The 20,624-nt window shown below is 35.3% G+C and overlaps 1 protein-coding gene across 7 annotated transcripts in view; it reads left to right on the forward strand.

Annotated features, from left to right (window-relative positions):
• Nucleotides 1-20,624, forward strand: part of Ralyl (RALY RNA binding protein like) — a 683,608-nt gene that overhangs the window by 229,608 nt on the left and 433,376 nt on the right. Inside the window, exon 1 of one of the 7 annotated variants that reach the window (XM_029537403.1) lies at nt 20,273-20,308. The exons of the other annotated variants lie outside the window; for them this stretch is intronic. The gene's annotated coding sequence lies outside the window, so the exon portion shown is untranslated. Of the gene's footprint in view, nt 1-20,272; nt 20,309-20,624 lie in introns of those variants that run through there. 7 annotated transcript variants of the gene reach the window in all.

The raw sequence follows: 20,624 nt of genomic DNA on the forward strand, positions 1-20,624 counted from the left end.
TTTCATGTACTAAGATTACAATAATTTCTTACTAAGTTTTAATATTTATGCAAGTAAAGCAGCTAGCTTTCTTTAATATCTCACTGTGCATCGCTGTCTTCAATTCTTCCAATAGCTGGGAGAAGGAAGCATTAAGTTTTTATATGCTTGAACATCATCTTTTAATTCTCTGGTCTTTATTTCCTCATCCTAGAAACTCCATGACTTCATGTACTCTCCTTCTTTTACTATTTGTTTCTAGATCGTAAGCAAGTCGTTCTTTTATAAGATAAACCCATCTATCACTTGCTTGTTTTCTATACATTCCTTCTTTTCCTCTCCATACCTTCTGTTCTTGAGACCATGTTAGCTCTCTATCCTTGATGGCCCCAACTTCACCCTGGCTAATTAGTGCAGCAGTCATTAGACCAGAGGGTATGTGTATGTCATCATAATTACAAATTCAAGGCCATGCCTTGCAATGAACTGTTTCCACAAAGGACCATGTAGGCTTTTATAGCCTGTTTGTTTATATTGTGGATAACCTTTTCCACGGCCCTAAAGGCCAAGAAAGAGGTTTGCTCCTAATCCTCCACAACCTCATGACCACCTCCATTGCTCATTTCTGAGAACCACATCTGTTTCATTTTGTCAGGCAACTATATTCTCCAAAAGAGAGATTGAAAGTAAAATAGAAGACACAGCACATCAGTTTCAGGGCAACAGCAACCATCAGCACACATGGGGATCAACAGCCTGGTGATGGTTCAGGAACAGTGTCACACTGCCTCTTATGCAGCCATTTAAGACCCCGCAAAAGCATATCTTCATTAGTTTTTTAGAGTAAACATTTTCACTTAAAATTATAATATTGTTCTGGGTACTTACTACATGCCAGACATAGGCTGGTAATTGTCAAACACCATAGCTTATCCGTTTCATATTTATTTAGTTTTCCTTTGTTGTTCAATGTTAAGAAGTTATATGCTGTGATTGTAATGATCTCTGTAGCAGTAGAGAGATGGGTTAGCTGAAAATACAATGCTCACGAATGTGGGTTAAGTTCTAAACACTGCAGTCCTCCGTGTAGTCTCCTGCCAAATGGGATTTATTACAGCTGCATAATTTTTGTAAGAATAATTGAATGATTTAATCAATATGAAACACTTGGATCATGGTCATGTACTACAAGCACAAACATACATTCTCTTTCCTGTGATTTAGTTATCAGAAAAATCTTTTCCTTTTCCATGTTTTAGATTATTTATGCACAAATTAATAAGCAATAAACCAGTCAATACAAAAAGACACTATTTTTTATAATGTATAATGTTTAAATGAATGATTTTAACCAAATTTCCAAGTCTATATTTATTTAATCTATAAGAATGGTTTCTATCCTTCAATTTACTAGATATTATATTAAAATAAAGTTATTAACAGCTATATTTCCCAAATCTGATGAAAAAAACATACATTTACTCATTGTCATATACTGGACACTTACCCTAAATGATAATGCTGAAATTATAAAACGTATCTTATTAAGAATGATCCAGAAATGTATCTTCTAATTGTATTTTTGCTTTCTAATCTATATACAAATGAACATGGAAGTATTATGCTCTAAGATATATCTTTAACTAACTGTAATCCTAATGAAATTGAGAGATGTTACTTTCTTGAAATTACTCAAGAAAGATAAATGATTTTGTCTTATATTTAGAAAATCAACCGTGCACTATTAATATCTGATTAAAAATGAAATACATAAGTTTTGGCTGGTAGATTTGAGATGGAAGAAAAGCTTAAAGCATATGTATATGTGTAGACTAAGCTCTAGTTTTCCCAAGATCCAGTTTTACCATTAATTATTCTTAAGTGTGTTCTCACACTCGGTTTTGAGCCACAGCACAGTACTAGGAAATGTCTCAGTCTTGCCAAGGGGGCCAAAGTCTACAGAGCAGAGTCTTCAGGTGTGCTGTCCCTGCAGTTTCCTAATCTGTATTTTCTTTTTTCAAGTTTTGATGATTTGGTTTGAAGCACTGACACAGGGTTTCTAATGTATTTCACAATTCTAAGTTTTAAATACATGCTGCTATTTCCCTTCATTTAATCAAATAGACATGAAGAAATCTCCTTTTGCCCTGAATTTACTCTTTAGAATCAGCTGATCCGCTCATGTGTTCTGTGAAGTGTAGGAAAGTTACATATGCAAGTCTGTGTGACTCTCCTATCTTCTTGAGGGCTAAAGGGGAGGTTGTCTCTGTAACATTCATAGCATCTTTTAAGCTTATAAGAAGAATGACTATTACACTTTTTCCAAATCGAACAGTAGGTGTAGCTTCAACAATAGGCTATTTGCTTACTTCCAATTCAATAGAAGTGTTTTCATTCGGAAAAAAGAAAAAAAAAAGGCATAATTCCAACTGTTAAAATTATTACTTTCTTTAATGTTCAAAAGTTAAAGAGCAAGGTATCACAGTCAAACTCTTGGGACTCAAGTTCATTGCCACTTGCAAACAGTACATCAAAACTTACCTGTTCCTTGACTGGTAACTTATAAGAGAATCTACCTCTAATACAGCAAAAATGAGGAAGTGTATTATTGTTTATGTAAGGTATATAGATGTACATGACTTATAGTAAGTTGTGGGGAATTGCAGGCTGGTATCCAGTCGAGCTGAGATCTGAACCCCAATGGTCATAATTCACCTTCATGACATGGTAGGTGTTCCCTCATGCTCCTGGAACTCCGGCCCCTGCCTAAGGTATACCTCCCACAGCCCCCACAAGAGAAGCATGGTCAGTAGTCATGTAAGCAATGGCCCAAGCTTCTGACCTTCAGGCTAAACTCCTCCCCAGTTACCTAGCAACAGTGAAGACCATAAAAAGGGGTGTTCAGCCCCACCACCAAGCTCTCTTACTCTCTTATTCCTTTGTTCCTTTATCTCTCACTTCTCTCTCCTCTTCCCTTTTTCTTTGTCTTCTCTTCTCTGCTCCCCTTCCCTCCCTTCCCTTCCCCTCCCTTCCCCCCTTTCTCTTTCTCTTCCTTCTCTCTTTCCCCCTGCATTTCTATAATAAAGCTCTTAAACCATAGAGTGTCTGCTCCTTCAAGGCCCGCTGCTCACTCTAGTCAGTGTTAGGAACTTCTTCCCCTATTCCCTCTCTCCCACAACCCTGGTGGCTTTAGCAAAGTAGCTTGTGGGAGGGGGGTCTCCCCAGGCAGGGCTGCCCCTTGGCCAACCCCAGAAGTGTTGGATAGTGGGATAGAGGAATGCCCACCCAGGGATGGGTGGATAGGTAGCAGCCCTCCCATGCATGACTGACCAGAGATTAGGGAAACTCTGGCGGAGCGTGGGCCTCTTTTTCCTTTCCCCCACTTCCCCCGGCCCCCCCCAGCCCCTCCTTATTTTGTTCCCAACAGTAAGTGATTACAATTTCTTTCCTACTATTAGTCTCATATTTAAACTTCTCTGTACATCTCACCATTTATTTCACTATCGGATCAAATGCTAACACCATGTTTTAAGTACAATGGTCATAAGATACATTTCTTACTATCAAGAACAGTAACAAAGTGCAAAGATGCCTGGGCAGTAAACAATGGGAGTGTCTGATGACCTGAGCAAGTTTGACTCTTGTGAAGAAGTCTGTGATGCTACAGTTATGTCTGTGCTCACTGAGCTTCTTTCTTTGTTCATTAATTTGTTTGTTCTGTTCTGCTTTTTTAAAGATTTATTTACTTATTTTATGTATATGAATATACTGTGACTGTCTTTAGAAACAGCAGAAAAGTGCATTGGATCCCATTACAGATGGTTGTGAGCCACCATGTGGTTGCTGGGATTTGAACTCAGGACCTCTGGAAAAGCATTCAGTGCTCTTCACCACTGAGTCATCTCTCTAGTCCACCTGTTTTGTTTGTTTGGTTGGTTGGTTGGTTTTGTTTTTCCAGGGAAGATTCTTTTGAGATGGTGTAGCAATGGCTGTTCTGGGCTTTGAACACCAAGCTGACCTCAATCTCAGGAATCTGTCTGCAGCTTCATCCTGAGTGCTGGAATTAAACGCATGTGTTACCACTGTCCAGCATCACTGAATATTTTTCTAATAATATGGACATAGTCTCTGAGAATCATAAAATTTTCCATGTTGTATGTGACTGATGCCTGTTCACTTCTCATGTAGATCTTTCAGTGGTTTTTCTTATGGAACATAATTGTTCAAAGGGGTCATAACTGTGATCTGCATCCATATCAACAGAGTCGTGATGGTGCTCACTTTGTAAATTATATTAGCAGTTGCTATCCTGAATTCCAATTTAAATTCCTCTCATAACCTCCTAATGATAGGTTCTTTTTCCTTCAATCTCGGCCTTTACAGTAATGATAAAACGACTCTGAAATCTCTTTCAAACAACTTCTCAGCTAAAAGCAATTAGGTTGCTATGTTCTTGACTCCTTAGAGAGAAAATAGGTTTAGATATGCTAAAAAAGCTTCATTAGTAAGGGTCAACTGAGCTGCTTTCCCAATACTAAACAATAGGAGGAATGGAGCAAAAGTGGGGCCATGTAGTTCAAAGTCAAACTGCCTGACCTGAGATTCCAAGGAGCTCTCAGTAATTGGCAAATGGACCAAAAGGTTGGGAATTCACAGTCTTACTGTTTATAGAGGAGTGGCAACAATTTCCAACATAGGCAAGAAACAAGCAGAAAGAAAGGAGGGGAGAAGAGACTAGAAGTGGCTGTCCCCAACCATTTTGTTACTCAGAATGCATGATTAAGATTACTTGTTAATAAATATGAAGAATAACTGATAATTTAAGTCAGCTGCCGTCAATTTCTAGGAATTTAAAAATGAGTTAAACACTAGAATTCTGTCAATTATATTTGCATAGTGTGCAACAATTAACAAATTTTAAAAATATATTTATATAAATATATTTATATTCCTTTTTATGTGTAAATATATATCTGGACAGATAGAATCACACTGGTCTACTGACTATTTTTTGAGAAATAAAATGAAAGGTACTCTTCTTGTTCTACAAAACTATGGTGCTAACCAAATTTTCTACATATTGTAATCATTTCCATTATCAATATATATTTCAGTTTATCTCGGATTTCTAACATATTTTTTTCTAACATATTTCACTACATGTTTAGTTTATGATAAGGGAATTATCTTAATCTTAATATTTTGGTGATCCTAGAAAATATATACTTTGTAGAAAGTCTTTACAGCTTCTTGCACCCTAATGTGGAATTAAAACATGAATACAAGTACAAGTTGCTATCATTTCCACCTTATGCTGTACTCACAGAGATCTAGAAGTGCATCCCTTTTATATGATTTAAATAATTATCATTTTACAAATGATTTGAATATATAATGAGTGTTAGTATAGGGTGTTCTTAGTGTAATCAAGATCGGTTTCTTAGTTCTATTTTAAGTCATGAACCAGGTCTTTTTCTATATCATTAAGTCTTAGCACAGATTTTGCTAGCTGGCATATTTGCTATTTAAAATTTTATCATTTTACTTTTGAGATGATGGACAAAGGAGTAGACTTTCTTTTTTAATGTTTTTTATTAGATATTTTCTTCATTTACATTTCAAATGCTATCCCCTTTCCTAGACTTTCTTATTAAAGAAAATTAGTTTTATTTTATAAAGTGACATGAGTCTTTTTGTTAAAATTGGAAAAAAATGTAATTAAGTAGCAATAAAAATGTATATTGTTTGCATGTTTGAGGCGAAATTGGCCTCAAAATTTCATTTAGTCTCTTATTTTTATGGTTTTCTTATAATCTTTAGCTGGTAATAGTATTTTAAACTTGTAAAAATTTATTGAAAATTACACCCATTTGTTAATATGCATTTCCATATCAAGCACCTTGTCTTGGGGTAAGGATAACTGTTTTTGCTGTTTTAAATGTTGATGTCTTTCCAATGGTCATTATGTTTTATCCGTATTTTGCTCACGAGAACTCCCTAGGAGATGAAACACTCATGAAAGCTTGACTAAGTGTGCCTAGACTCTGAGACTTATTCGCACCTATTATTCAAGTAACTAAATCTCACTTGGGGGTGGGGGCTCCTAGATACAAAACCAGCAACAGAAGGGCATACATGGGCTGGACCTGGCCCTCCCCCACACACATATGTAGCTTGGTCTCCATGAGGGTACCCTAACAAGTAAAATAGGGTCTTACCCTGATTCTGTTGCTTGCCTGTGGATTGTGCTCCCCTAACTGGGGTACCTTGTCTGGCTTCAGTGAAAGAGGATGTACCTAGTCCTGCAGTGACTTTAGGTGCCTAGGTGGGTCCCCAGGAGGTAATTCCTCTTTCTCAGAGGTGAAGGGAAGTAGGATGGCTGAAGGCATCTGGGGGAGTCTGGGATGTGAGTGTGAAGCCTGCCATTAGGATGTAAAGCGAATTAATTAATTAATTAATTAAAATAGAATATAACTAAAAATAAAATAAAAAATGTCAGGGGAGAGTAAATAAAGAGATGTGTCAATAGTTTTAACTAAATTGTGTATAATATGGGCAACGAAACATTTCTGCATCTTCATGTCTTTGGCTGAGGTTTTATTGCTTCTAAGATAAAAGTTTTTGTGATTAGTTTTGTAAACATAGCTAAAATTTAGATATTAATATTTACTATTAATAATCCCATAGCATAAAATTTATAATTGCATGTAACAGTTCCTGAGATTGCAAAACAGTTTTATTTGTTAGTGTGTTTTTCTTTTTGTTTATGGATCATAATGCTTTAAAATCATGAAAACGTTGCTTTGGCAGAGAGTTTTGATGCTTGCACTGCAATACATTTATATACACAATTTAGGAAATGTAGTCTATGAGAGAAAGTTCTGTACATGCCTTGCATGTAGTCATCATGTGGTGCCCTGAAAGCTTCGGATCAGACCACCACTAGAAATCAGAACTTAAGGTCCATAAAGAAATACGTTATTTCATCATTATAAGTGGTTTACTTAAGGGCATGTCCCATGCCTAGCATAGATAGTGGTAGCCAACCCAAAACAAACTTAATGACATATTTTGTTGTATTTTTTGTTTGTTTTTACATTATTGGTCTTTTACTTGTATATCAACATTTCTGATTTTACATTTTAATTTGCGTTTGTGTGTGCATATGTGTGTGTATATCTTTGTGTGTGTGCATATGTGTGTGTATATCTTTGTGTATATGTGTTTATCCTGCTTTGTTGTTTCACTTTGATAACCTGTTTTTTGTTTGTTTATTTTGTTTTTGTTTTTCTTCCTGTTTGCTTTCTAAAAAGAGAGAGGAAGAAGGCGAGAAGTGATGCAGTAAATCTCCAACACAATTACGCCCCAGCAATGAAAACACAACACAGTTAATATGAATCCATGCTGTGCGCCTAGATTGGGCAGGTCTACTGCTACACTACCATCTTCCACATCTATGAAACCCCTTAGAACTTGAGGTTTCTCCAGGCCATGTGCTTCTGTTCCACTTTTCTTCACCTTCCTCCTCCTCTGCATCCTCTCCCTCTTCCATTTACTGCTTCTTCTCTCTCCCCACCTTTCATTCCACCTTCCCTTTTATCTGCCCAAAAAAGCTCTACTTTATTTTACAAATTAAGGTGGGAAGCAGGTTTCCTGGAAATCACCCTAGTGCTGACTCATTCCTTGCTCCCTTGTTCTCAGCCTCTCACAGGAGAATGGAATTAACATCAAATATTATTAGCTACAGGGCTATTCACAACAGAGGATGACCTGGAAGGAGGTGAGGCAGGTAATACTGTGATAAGAATATATTATATGAAAAAATTAATTTCTTTTATTTTCCTTTTTTAAACATTTACTTTTTTATTATATATATGTGAGTACACTGTTGCTCTCTTCAGCCACACCAGAAGAGGGCATTGGATCCCCTTACAGATGGTTATGAGCCACCATGTGGTTGCTGGGAATTGTACTCAGGACCTCTGGAAGTCCAGTCAGAGCTCTTAACTGCTGAGCTATCTCTCCAGCCCCCAAATTTATTTTCAATAGAAAGAATAAACACAAACACCCACAGAGAGACACAAGTTATAGGTGGTCATGACAGTCTGTTAAGATGAAAACCACATAATTCATCCACATAATCCCAGAAGGGAGTGACATATTTTCTTACTAGAAATTCTGGAATTAGAATCAGGCTATCTGATTTCCCCTTCTCTATGACCCATTGTGTCTGCTTAATTTTTTATGTAGATATTCTATTTTTAGGCTTCCTTTTATGTAACCCAGATACTGTGTTAATTTTTTCTTGCCTGTCTCTATCAGCCTTTTTAAAATTGTAATAATAGCTAAGAGATGTGCATCACAAGAACACTGGCTTTGGTAAAGTGAACTTTTATATAATTAAATTTTAAAATAAGTTATCGTGTTATGATATGGATACTATCTAATTGCATTATGTGTATGTATAGAGAGAGTTACTTATGTCATTTTGTCTATATCATTTTTTGAGAAATCCACTCCTATGTGGATTTTTCAGATTTCTGCATAAATGAGGACACTGAGGTAGATATCTTCTGGGGCAAAAAATTTATTAAAAGAATTATTAATATCATAGGCAGGTGGAAGCATCCTGATAGGGTCTCTGAGGAGAGATCAGATCGGCATGGCAGAGTATGGTCACTTCTTTTACAAAGGGAGGAAGGAATTTCTGTGCCAAGAAATTAATGAATGGTTTATGGTACCATGCTTATGTCTGCAATCAGGCTAATCTGGAAATCCTCTGTAAGGATGGAAAAGGGAAGAAACTAGAAAAACACATTCTGTAAACTAAATTGGTAGAATATCAATAACAGTCACAGTTCAGCAACTGTGAGTGATAAAATGGTATGGCCCTGGCTAAAAATTACTGTTATACATGCATACAACATACTAATCCCCTAGCACACCGGTCAGTGTTTTTATAGGGCAACATTATTTAATGATCAGTTTGTAGATTCATGTCCAGATGCCAATATTTTGTAAGAGAAATTGTAACTAGAAGAATGAGTAAAAGGGGAGTTAGCCATTTGCAGATCAATTTGTAGAGTATAATTTTATCATTCATAGGATTTCCTCATCCATTGCATGCTTACATCCATTTCTGCTTCTTCAGCTGGTCATTTTCTCATATAAGAACAAAACAAAACCTGTCCACCTCAAATACTCAAAAGAGACATTATCAAATATGCTCAAGAGAAAAGATCAAACATATATATCAGCCAACCACCATGGAAGGTTCCAACTAGCTTTAACGATTGCTGTTGCTTCCCAACTTGGTTTCCTACATTTCTCCTCAGCTCTGAAAAGTCATGCTCTGTACTGTCTTCTGGTCTCTGTTTGGACAAACTGGGAATGACTTCCCTGTGATAGTCCTTATATGGGATCACTTTCTTTTTTCTTTTTTTTTTTTTTTAAAGATTTATTTATTTATTATACGTAAGTACACTGTAGCTGTCTTCAGACACTACGGAAGAGGGAGTCAGATCTTGTTACAGATGGTTGTGAGCCACCATGTGGTTGCTGGGATTTGAACTCCGGACCTTTGGAAGAGCAGTCGGGTGCTCTTACCCACTGAGCCATCTCACTAGCCCGGGATCACTTTCTTAAATAATCTGTATAGTTCAATAAACACCAAGATTTTCTGACTACACTATACAGATGTGGATTGAGTGTCTGCTCTGCTCCACTATCTAGATAGAATTCATTTAAGCCTTTCCTACTTACTTTTAATGCTCCATAAATCATATGTTGAGCAGCTTCTACAATATGATATCTAAAGACTTTTGGGTATTTGAAAACACACACACACACACACACACACACACACACACACACACAATCACAGTCTAGTAGCAATATATCAAACATTTACTGCATTGATCAGTAAATACTTGATAATTTATAATAGATTTGTATTGATGGTCATATGGGAAACAGGATGCTACACAGGAAGAAAATTGGATATAAATTGAATGTAAGAGTTTTGTAATGACCATCTCTAATTAGCTCTCCTATTTTCACCTTGTATAGTAATTTTCTCCCGTGTTATCCTCCATGCATTTGATGGCATTGAGTTGCTCCTTCAGATGAAAACCCTCATAATGATTTTCTTTAGCCCCATTCCTTCCTCTTCATAGTACTTATGAACTGGCTATATGACACACTGTTTTCAGTCTTTCCTTCCTGCATCCATTGCATGGTTACAGGAACTGTGCTCTCATAAAGTGAGCACAGTTGTCACCTCTTTAATCTCATGCATGACATTTTGCCTACAAAAAAAGAAACATTAAATCCATGATTTCCAAATCAATGAATATATCTTAAAATCTGCCTCAGATACCTAATCTGTAAAATAAAGAACGTTAGAGGAACATTTTTTTTTTCTGAATAAGGTCTGATAAAAACAAGCCCCTCTCCCTCCCTCCCTCCCTCCCTCCCTCCCTCCCCCCCCCTTCTCTCTCTCTCTTATCTCTCTCTCTCTCTCTCTCTCTCTCTCTCTCTCTCTCTCTCTCTCTCTCACACACACACACACACACAAATTGTATTTTAAGTCTGTAACAAACCATTTGAGAATGATAAGCTTACAGATTATACTCACTGTTAGATATAATTTTCTTTTGAACTTCAAAATATATTTGTATTCTCCCTGCTAATGTTAGATTAGAAATCACAGATCATAGAATTTTGATATTGTAATCACAAACTTTATTTCACGGCTCCAAGGTGCTGTGCATGTATTTGACTTCATTCTAACATGAGTTATGAAAAATTGGTCCATTTCTGAAATAGAGCTTATATAATTCACAATTCTTATGTCTTTTGTAGAATAGGACAGGTTGAGAATGACTCATTATTAGAAAAAATCTTATATCTAGAGTTCTTGTACATGGATTTAGTCAGCATCAATCCAATTAAAGATTTATTTTCCTTATTCCTAGACCATTTCTTTGCCTTGGCTATTACATCCATAAATTAAATTTGAACTTGCATGCACTATCTCTTTAATGTTCACCATTTATTTTCATCCATGCAACTCATGTAGATAGATAGACAGACAGACAGACAGACAGACAGACAGATAGATAGATAGACTGTATATACAGATCAAGGAAATTACATAAAAACATATGAATACTGAAGTTACCTTTTAGCAAATTACCTTGGGACTTTTTACTCTTAATTTCTGTATTCAGTATACTCAATATTAACATGAGATGAATTAAGCTCTAATTAGCATATTATGATGCATTATTAGCATAATATTAGCATATTATGATGCAATTTACTAACACTATCCTAAAGAGGACATATATTATTGTTCAATTATCCCTCACATTCACCTCCACATATTTATTTTCATATGAAAAACTCATAGTATTTTTCTTTGTTTTAAGGTAATATATGGTTATCCTTTGTTATCCAAGGAAGTCGAAAAATGCAAAAGAAAATCCAAATGTCTTTTGATGGAGAAACTGAGTTCCTGATGGAGAGGTTAGAGGTTTGAGAAAGGGGCAAGAAGAGGCATATTCTATGGTTTAATGCTCTGGGCTTACAAAAGCGTGGTGTTGGAATGGTAATTGGATTTCTGAGCATTGCTTTTGAGAATAGACTGCTTAAATCATTGAAAAGGAAATCATTGCAGGAAAGAATTGCACCGGCTGTTTGAGTACTTACAAAATAAGAATAGCATGTGGAACAATGAAGAACTGGTTTAGTGCTGTTGGGATTTGACATCTTTAAAAACCTGATATTGTAGCTGGAGTTTTGATCTTATTTCTTTGTTGAGTAAAGAGCCGTTGCATTTGGAACCAACTATTTCAATGAAGGCTGAGATAAACGAGACCTTAAAATACTTTTAGTGGAAAAAAAAAGATTTTGTTTCCAGTCTACAGTGTACTTCTCTGTAAAAAGTGGGTATGGGCGGTATATACCTTTATTTTTAGTTTGTTTGGCATGTTTCCTGCTGAGGCTGTTGAGCTGCCATTCTTAAGATGTTAGAAGATGCCTGTATCCCCAGTCTTTTATGTAAATGGAGCTGATAACACATTGTAAGCATCCAAAATATATTGTGACATATAGGGGGAACCTTAGAGGCTTAAGTGTGTGTTTGGGGAGTGTATCTGTGGATGTTAGGCTTCTGAATTTTCTTAAATTTCTTATCAACAATTTAAAATAAACCTTTTAATTTTATAATCAAATGAGCTCAAGGCCTGTCTCAGGACTGCCATTTGTACAACACCTATATATCGCCCTGGTATATCATGAATATACTCAAAATTTTTATTATCTTAAAGACATTTTCCTTTTTCCTTGAATATTAACATTTTCTCTAAAATAAGCAGGGAAGAGCAACATGAGATTTAAAATAGATTTCTAAGAAGGGTTGCTAAATGAATCGTTTCGATACCTATGGAGATACACAATGCAGATATTTACCTGTCCTTGCTAAATTTGCCATTGAAAGGTTAAAAACAAATTTGTCAAATGCCTCCCTGTGCCAGCCAGTTTTCTAGCTACCTCGATCATGAGGATAGTTCAATCCTCAAATAACCTTTTCTTTATTATACAGTGAGAAATGGAGAGCTCAGACTGATAAAAATTCCTCAGTCACAATAGGAAGAATTTCAATACAGTTCTGACTCAGAAACCTTTTTTTTCCTGTTCAGTCACAAGCATTAGTTATATTTGAAGGTAATTAAAAAACTATGTAATTGGCTCTGGAATATTCATTGCATTCTGGAGTTGCGTTTTATTTTTGTATTCTCCTGTTAAATTCAAGTGCAAATGCAGCTTTTCTTTGTTTCAAGAGAAGAAAGAAGCTTACTTAACAAAGGAGACTCTGAACCTTAGTCCACCTTCACTACCTAGTAAGATGCACTGTGAAACAGTGAGCAGCAGTGTTTCTCAAGAGAGTTTAGAAATCGAAAGATTTTTCTGTAAATTGTTATCCTATGTCTGAGTTTAAGTTGGTGAGCAATCCACTCGATAGTTTCTATTCAAAATAAACGTGTAACTTGCTGTTTTTGTTTCTTTTGTTTATTGTGTTTTTTGAAGACTACATTTGTTTTTAGCTTCTTTATAAACATATTCTGGAAAAAAATGACATTTTATATGATTGCACTTTAAATTCCTTTGGTTCTCTGGTCTTCATGATGCCTGTTTAAAGAATTCAAAGAGAATTATAATGTAGGAGTTGTTCAAAATTATTACAGTTATTAAGGAGGAATATCTCTAGAATACACTATGGCGTCAAGTCATCAGCCAGGCCTCATAATATTTTATTTTCTTGCAGACCACATGAGGTTTTGTATCTGATCTTTAAATTTGAATGACTCTAAATTTTCAAGAATTTAATAAATAGTGTCACACCATTCCTAGACTGACAAATTGTCCAAGGTACTCACAGTGTAATCATCTGTAGATCTTAGGGCAACCTTACAGAGTACAGTTCTGTTACACTACTTATTTAAGAAATAAGAGAACTGAGAGAAACAAAAGGACCTCATACAGGGAAGAATTATTAACACCAGTTCTGGCCCTAGATGGAATGGAACACACATGGTGTGTCAGTACTGGCAGACAAAGGCAGACAACATAAAGTCCAAGGCTATCTAAAGTTCAACAGCCATGTTCTGTTTAAAAACACCACTCAGTAGCATTAAAACAACGATAAAAATACAGAGGTGCCATCAGCCAGTCTCTGGTCTCCATAGCTCCTGTGTCAGTACATTAAGCCACAATGCCTTCTAACATGCAGCAGAACGGTATTACTAATTTTTCCTGAATGTCCTTGTCATCGTTTTCTACTAGGCTCTTGAAATTCTTTCCACCTCCCTGCTTTAATGGAGTAATTAGGTTTGGCTTCACTTGTCAGTAAGAACATTTAACCTTTTTCCTTTGCCTGGCTTATGTCAGTTAGCACAGTCTTCTGCATGTTGTTGCCAACAGCATTTTCTTTTGTGATGGGTTGTATATCACCATGTACATGTTTATTTCTACTCATATGTCTGTTGATAGTGATTTCCATTGGTTTTAGATTTTAAATGTTGTAAATAATGGTGTAGTAAATAAAAACACTTATTCTACCCATTCATATACCTACATATATAGGTATATATGTGTGTATATGCATATATATTCTACATAACAATTGAAATAATATATATGTGATATATATATGAATTTATACATGTATATTATTCATGAATATCCACCATAGGACAACTGCTCTTCATCTGTAACACTGCTAACACGCATGTGGAGAAATTAACCCTTGCACAGTCTTGGCAGGAGTGTAGTATGATATGTGTTATAGGATTTTTCCTGCTGTCCTGGGACTCACTGTGTAAATAAGGTGACTTTACAATTCAAGAAGTATCTCCTGAGGTCTGGGATTAAATGCTTGTATTCCCACACCTAGCCTCGGGCTGAATCTTAATTACATATAGGTTAATACTGTAGGAATATGTCTGCATGAAAAAAAAATAAAGATAAAATTTTCTAATGTCAAAACCACACCATCATGCTGTCCTTGAAATACCTTAACCTTATGAAAGTAGTAACTTTTATACCCAGAACTCTTTCTTAGAGCATTTATAATTCATGGTACATAGAGGCAAGCTTGGTTGTACAATGCCTTATAGCATTTACTTTTCTTTTCTTTGTGTTTCATTCTTCCTGTATTTATATCAGAAATCTGTATAAGGAAGGCAACAAAATAGGGGTGGTGTTTATCTGTTTTGGAGCACACATATATGCATGAGTACGTGTTCATATTCAAATGTCTTTGTGTGACCACAGCAACTTTCTCTTCCAGTCATATCAATTGGCTTAGAAATGAGAAAAGATGATAGACAGGCTTTCTAGTCTACTAGTGCAACTATAACTAAATGTCACAGCCTGAATACCTTAAAGCACAGAAACAATCTGCTTCACTATTATTGAAGGGTCAGGTGCAAGGTCAAGGTGCTAGTATAACTGATTTCTACTGGAACCACATCCTTGGGTTAAGGAAATCTATGTTTTCACCGTGACTTTCTCTCAGTGCTTTTATATGTCTTCATAACTTCTTACAAGGACACTAGTTATATTATTAAGTGCCAACTCTAAATGACCTTATTTTAACATAATTCCCCTTTTAAGGATCCACTTCCAAGTGCAGTCACATATTGAGGCTCTCGTGTCACATATTGAGTCACATATTGAGGCTTGACCGTACCAGTTTGAACATTTCAATTCAGCACCTGGCAGAGAGCTGGGCTAGGTTGTTTTTTGTTTTGTTTTGCTTTTTGTTTGTTTGTTTGAAGACTCTTTGGAAAACATACTCAGAAATCCCTGAGATGTGTCTGAAATTATATGAATTGATAGATATGCTAATTGGATCAATAATTAACAGTACAGAGAGATACAAAGTATCATATTTACCTTCAGCAAATACATTCTATTTATACTTGTCACAATTATACCAAAGGGTTGAAATTGCAACTGACACTTTTCTTTCAAAGGAATTTTAAAGAATAAGAATGTTAATATGTAGTTTGGTGGTGTTTCTTCTAGTATGAGTGAAAACCTGAACTTGAGTCTCAGTAAAATCTGGGCAGGGCTGGGGGTATGGTTTTAATTCCAGTTCTTCAGAGGTATAGCAGGAGAATGACATAGATATTCAAGGTTGCCAGCTCTTTAGGGAGTTCCAGTTTGGCCTTGGCTTGTTAAAACAAACAAACAAATAGACCAAAACAAAGAATAGAAAATTACACTACTATTATTATCAAGCTGGAGATCTACATAACGTAAAAACTTTTCTAAAGGTTTTCTTTAATTCCTTGAGATTATTTTATGTTGAAATACTTCATCAAATACATAAAATGGAGTTCAAATGCAAAGATAACATGGTATTTTGTATTGTCCAAATCTCTTCAGGTGACTAAGTTGACATTAGTGTCTTGGAAGGTAGGTTTGACCTTAGAGGAACTTTGAACAAAAACAGAACTATGTAGTTTGGAGAAAGATAGCTTTTATAAGTTTCACTATGCAGATTGCTGGGCTTCTGAAAGACCATTCATTCAGTCCTTATTGCAACGCTTACCAACCTACTCAGATATTAGGATGCATAGCTACATATGATGCAAATTCACTTTGGTCTGTGAGATGAAAATGACCTCCCTCTCTGAAAAAAGAACAAAATCTTTTTGTTATTGGTGGAGCTGTTAAAAATTTTGGGCAATTTTTTTTTAAGTACACATCTGACCTTGGGTAAAAAGACTAGTGATAATGATGATTTACATTTCAGATTGTTTTAGAGAAAATAGAAGAGAAACTATTTATAAGGCTATCCTATGAGTCTGTAGCTATATCCATTATTATAAAGAACAAGACATTGCAGAATTGGAAAAGAGGTTGCTTTTTTGCCAAGAACCAGTCTGTTGAAAATTGAAAGTGCCTTTTTATCAATCAGAATTGGCACTATTATTACAACTTGCTCCCTTTTCTCTGACATGATTTCCCTAAATTGGTGACCAGTGAGTGATTGTTTCATGCAACATGCTTGGAAATGTGTCTAGAAATATCCAAATTTATTAAATGAATATTTTCAGTCAAATAAAACATACTCACACTTGCACATTGATATGTCTTTCTTCATAAAGACATTGAGATTTTTTTTATAAAATCTTATCTTTTACATCTTATTTCTTGGATGGTCCTTGTTTCTGGAAACTATAGCTCTGTGTTCAGATTTTTCTCTGTATCCTCAAGTCTGTTAGTGATGATGATGTCCTTTTTGCTTATATTTTGTAATATATATATTCTTATATATTATTCACCTTCTATCAGTTTGTTCCTTTTAATAATTAAAATGCAGATCACCAAGCCAGCATTTTCTTCAGTTGAACCTAGTTAGATGTTGGTGGACATACATAAGACTAATGTTTTTGCATGAGTTTCCATACGTGGATTTTTGTATAACTAAAAATTATTTGATTGATTAAAATTACTCTATTCTTTAAGATCCTTTATTACAGTATATAAGTACATGTCCATATATTCCAAATTTAAGGTGACAGTAATGTTATGTACAATGATATATGAATTAATAAGTAATTTTAGAGAAATTTTAATCAGGATAATATTAGAATAGGATCTGTATTGATTTATACCATCTTACTATTGTTTTAGACATATCATTACAATGTAAATTTTTCAAAATCCAGTGGCTATCAGTGTGAGAATTTGTTCCACGATTTTCCACAATCTTTCATTTGTCTGATGGTTACTTAATGTTGTAATGTGATTCACAGGCAGTGAGGGTGATATTCCATGTTCTATGTTCAATAGTTTCCTTTATTGGGATTAATTCCCCTTGTTATGTAATAATTTTTTGAGTAGGACTACATCGAATCCATACATCCCTTTGGTCAAATCCACATTTTAATGATGTTATTTCTTCCCACTAATGGAGGCTCTTTTTCCATTTATTTCCATCTTAAATTTTATATATATATATTCAATCACTTTACATAGAAATTGGCTTTTTGACTAAATTTATTCCTAAATTTTGTTGTTGCTATTATAAATCTGATTGTATTGTAGTCTTCCTTTCTATTTTCGGAAATGTTGCTATTTATATATTTTTGAGTTCAGTTTAGTGATTTTTTTTTTGGTGAAATATAATCAGCTCTTGCTGGAATATTTAAGCTTTTCAAAATATGTGATCATGCTGTCTATCAACAGGGATAGTTTAATTTATTTGCAATTCAAAATGTTGAAAACTTTTTTCTTTTTAATGTTTACTATTTCTCGAAGACTTCCAATATATGTTGAATAGAACTGGTGAAAGTAGGCATCCTTATTTGCCACAGTAGCTAGAAGAAACACTTCTAAAAGAAAATATATATTTCCTTAATATTTATTTGAAGCAATTAAACACACTCCAGTCTCACTGGTGATTCAAATTATACATTTTCTCCGAAGGGTGTTACATTTCCCCAGTGCTTTACAAGAACAAGATTTGTATGCTTATTTTTAGTTTCTAAGTGTCTGGTGCAGCAGTCAGATTGCTACACATTTAACATTTGATAATAGACCTTGCCTTGAAGATGTTCATGATGACATGAAACACTGCATTGTATCCTACAGTCAGACAATATGAAAGTGCAGGGTTCAGTTTTATAGAACATATCAAAAAATGACAAGTAGCTGTGGATTCACAGCGATGGAAAGGAAGAAAGCTTAGCACAGCAGGTGTGGACATAAAATTTACCATGTCAGTTTGTTTTTGAAATCTTACATATGAACAACATAGCTGTAGAATAGTGGACATAGAGAAATACAGATGCAAAAATCAGAAAACAGCAGGGCACTGAATGAAATTGTCCATTCTTTCATACTGCAATGATATGATACCAACAACACAATAAAATCATTATACTTTAAATTAATCGCATTTAAAACTTAGACATGTTCTCTGAAATTCTTCCAGCTTAGTTCCCTACATTACTGTCCACAACACCTTGTCTTTTATGGTAGGTCCTAAGCTTTTCTAGGACAGACAGATTTGCATTTGTGTTGCTTCTGAGATGCTAAATCAAAAAAATATCACGTTTTGATCATCTTGGGAAGTTGTTCTAAGTCTTGTTTACTTATAATTTGTTCACATGTAGCATTAAGTTGAAAGTATGAAGACAATGAAATGTTCATGAAACGGGTGCTACTCTGACCATAGAGTAATAGCAATATTGGGGAGCAAGAAAAAAATAAACAAAATGGAGAAAGAGCTCTGGAAAGCATTTGGTATACTTGCTGCTTTTTAATGTTAAGTTTTTCCTTCTACAGATGCTTATATAACTTGTGCCATGCTTTTTCAATTCTATATGTAAATATAAAAAGACTATAAATGTAAACCATTGTTATGACAAAATCACATTTTTAAACTTTCATTTTATTTTTTTAAGGTATAGTTTGATCATAACGTTTTCTACCTAAACTCCAGGATCCTTCTCACCTCCCAACCCACGCTAGTGCTTGCCCATACACCCTCTTTCTTTCTCTCCCTCTGATATTCAAAAGTTTTTAGGATTATTTCTTTATTCTTTATACACCCACCCTGTTGCCATTTTATACCTATCAGAACCATGGGTGAGGTGCTGTGAGGGCACAAAACAAAGAAAAACATAGATTCTAATCACAAAATGCTTGCTTTCAAGTGTGGGACAGACATTTTTGTGGGAGCTTTTGGGGAAGATGAGAGACAGAATTTGAGTTCATGATTTCTCCGTTTTACTAAAGAATGGGAGCATAGGATTTCTTCTCTTTCAGCATAAGGAAATGCTGAGTTTCATTTGGCTACAATCTTGGGGAAGTAGGAACTCACCGTGTTGTTCTTTGTTGAATAGTTCAATTCACAGAATAAAGGAAGGCAACTGGGGTTTGTCCTGAAGAACTAATATGACCTGTTACAGACACCTCTATGAACCTTCTGCATACTTTGTAAGAAGTATAGTGTATTGCACAAATGTAAAATACATTAGTCTGTAAGGTCAGAATTGGCTAATCCATTGTTGGTTCTCCCTTTTTGTGTGTGGTAGACTGAATAAGGATGCTTCCTCACCCTGTACATGCTTGCTATATTTGAATACTTAGTTCCTTGTTGGTGGTACTATTTGGGAAAATTTAGGAGGCATGGCCTTGTTGAAGGAGGGGTGTCACTGAGGGTGGGCTTTGACTTTTCAAATGCCTAGGCCATTCACAGTTAGCCTTGTACTGGCAAACCAAGATGTAAGCTCTCTGCTCCAGTTCTGCCTGCTGCCATGCTAACTACCGTGATGGCTATGGACTCTCACCATCTAAAACTATAAGAACCTAGTAAACTCTTGATTTGGTCACAGTGCCTTAATACAGAAATACAGAAAACTAAGACACTGCCCCTTAGTTTCCTCATCTGTAAAGAGGAGAGTATATAAGAGACTTCTTCATGAAGGAGTAATGAAGGCTGAAGATGCTGTCCTGATAAAGCTGAGATGATTGCCACATTGTATGCACTTATTATATGGTGGCTATATCTTACATTACTACATACATCAGTTTGTAAAGTTTGTTTTAATAACCTGTTGACAGAAGAGTGCATAATTTTTGACAAACTTTACATCCCACAGGAGTAAGTAGATGGTACCATTGACAAAGTTTCAACACAGGCTCCATTTTGTATACTGCGCCTTTGACTCTGGGTTGAGGAAATCAGTAACTCCTATTAAGTAAAAGGCTCCAGATGAAGGCAAGGCGAACCAAGGAAAAACAAGTACGTGTCAGAAAGATTTTGTTTTCAGTTACTGTTTAAAAGTGTTTGTTGGACCAATCAGTGAACAGCAGAGGGGGTCATTTGTCTCGTGACTCACTTGGGAACTGATGATTATGTTACACATATTTAGTTTAAAATACATGAGATTTACATATGCCTACTGGTTTCTTAAGTGAGAGTCCCCTTACCTCCTACTTGATTGAAAATGGACACATCTTTAAAATTTTTTTATTGGTGATTTTATTTATTTAAATTTCAAATGCTATCCCCCTTCCTGGTTTCCCCTCCAAAAACTTCTATCCCACCTCCCTCCCAT

Source organism: Mus pahari, chromosome 4 (assembly GCF_900095145.1).
Source record: "Mus pahari chromosome 4, PAHARI_EIJ_v1.1, whole genome shotgun sequence".
Classification (NCBI taxonomy): domain Eukaryota; kingdom Metazoa; phylum Chordata; class Mammalia; order Rodentia; family Muridae; genus Mus; species Mus pahari.